This window comes from Tupaia chinensis, unplaced genomic scaffold (genome assembly GCF_000334495.1).
Source record: "Tupaia chinensis unplaced genomic scaffold, TupChi_1.0 Scaffold000279_1, whole genome shotgun sequence".
Taxonomy (NCBI): Eukaryota; Metazoa; Chordata; class Mammalia; order Scandentia; family Tupaiidae; genus Tupaia; species Tupaia belangeri.
This window is the reverse complement of record NW_006159762.1, coordinates 1777222-1778816: the sequence shown is the minus strand read 5'-3', so window position 1 is coordinate 1778816 and position 1595 is coordinate 1777222.

Below are 1595 nucleotides of genomic sequence, written 5' to 3'. Positions count from 1 at the left end.
TTTTCGCTATAGGGCACGTGCGCTTGCCAGACAGACAGAGAGAGACAGAGAGACAGAAAGCGAGAAATCACCCCCCAGGGAGGATGGCCACGCTGCAATCCCTTCTCCTCCATTCTCCTCTTGGGATCTTGGGCAAACACACACACACATGCCCGGTGTGAGTTTTTTAAGCCACCGGGCCTGGGATGCGAACCGCGGTCGACTACATGGGAGTCCAGCGACATAGCCATTATGCTAACTGCTGGTCCCATCTCAGATTTTAAAAGAAGAAAAACTCATCTGAGCTCAAGAAGACTGTGGGTCAGTATAGACTTAGTGTGAATTCTAGCACTACTGGTCACTAGCTGTGCCACCCAGGAAAAATATCTTAACCTCTCTGTGTTCCAGGTTCCTTACCTGTAAAATGACAATAATAATAATACTGATTTTTCTCTTCTTTCTTCTTTTTTTTTTCTGTGGTAAAATTTTCACAAGTAAATCCATGCATGTATAGGAAATAAGAGGTTCCAAAGTGCAAACAGTGAATGGTAAGACTCTGCTTGAGTGACCTTCAGCTTTCACTTCCACTTAGCCTCTCTCTGGTGTGGTAAAGCTGTGCTCTGGGGGGATGATGGGCACAGAAGCCAGAATTCTTGTGTGGCAGGCATTCTTGGTGTTTACCTTCCTTGCATTCCTTCTTTTGCCTCTGGCTTCAGCTGCAGCTCAAAGGACAGCTCGTGAGACCAGTAGATGGAGTAATGGTGACATTGCTAGATTCCCATATAGTCAACTGCGGTTAGAGTCCCAGACCCAGCATCTTAAAACTCATGCTGGGCACGCGTGCGTGTGTGTGTGCCCAAGATCCTGAGAGAATGGAGGAGAAGGGATTACAGTGTTGCCATCATCCCTGAGTGGTGATTTCTTGCTTTCTGTCTCTCTCTCTGGTGAGCACGCACACCCTATAGCAAAAATCTCTTAAAAAAATTCAGAAAAGGACAGCTCGTGAGTAAAGCCCGAGCACGCACACCCTATAGCAAAAATCTCTTAAAAAAATTCAGAAAAGGACAGCTCGTGAGTAAAGCCCTTGTGCAGGGGAAGACCTTCCATGTGGACACACCACTTCTCACGGCAGCCTTCAACCAGTGGGAGACAGAAGCTGGTGCATGGATGCCCCAGGCCTCTGAGTCTCGGGGTACAAATCTGAGGCAGGGTCTCCATGGCAGCACAGACTTCCTCAATGGCTTGAGCTCCAGTGGACTTCACTAGTAACCAGCTCAATACATTCCATCTATCAGCTCTTCCTTCTTCTCTGCTGTATTATAACTGTTCCCTAGGGCTGCTGTAATAAGAATACAGTCAGACATCTGTATCTGTGGGTTCTGCATTTGCAGATTCAGTCAACTGAAAACTGAAAATATATTTGAGGGTTGGCTCCATGGCTTGATGGTTAAGTCAGACAGATCCCTCATGGCAGACAGCACAGTTCGAGTCTCCGACTGGTTGCTTGAGAAACACCCCATGCATTTGTGCATAGATGCTCCACATCTCAATAGGATGGAGAGATGGAGGAGAAGGGATTGTGGTGTGACCATTCCACATTGGCGGGGGGGTGGGGG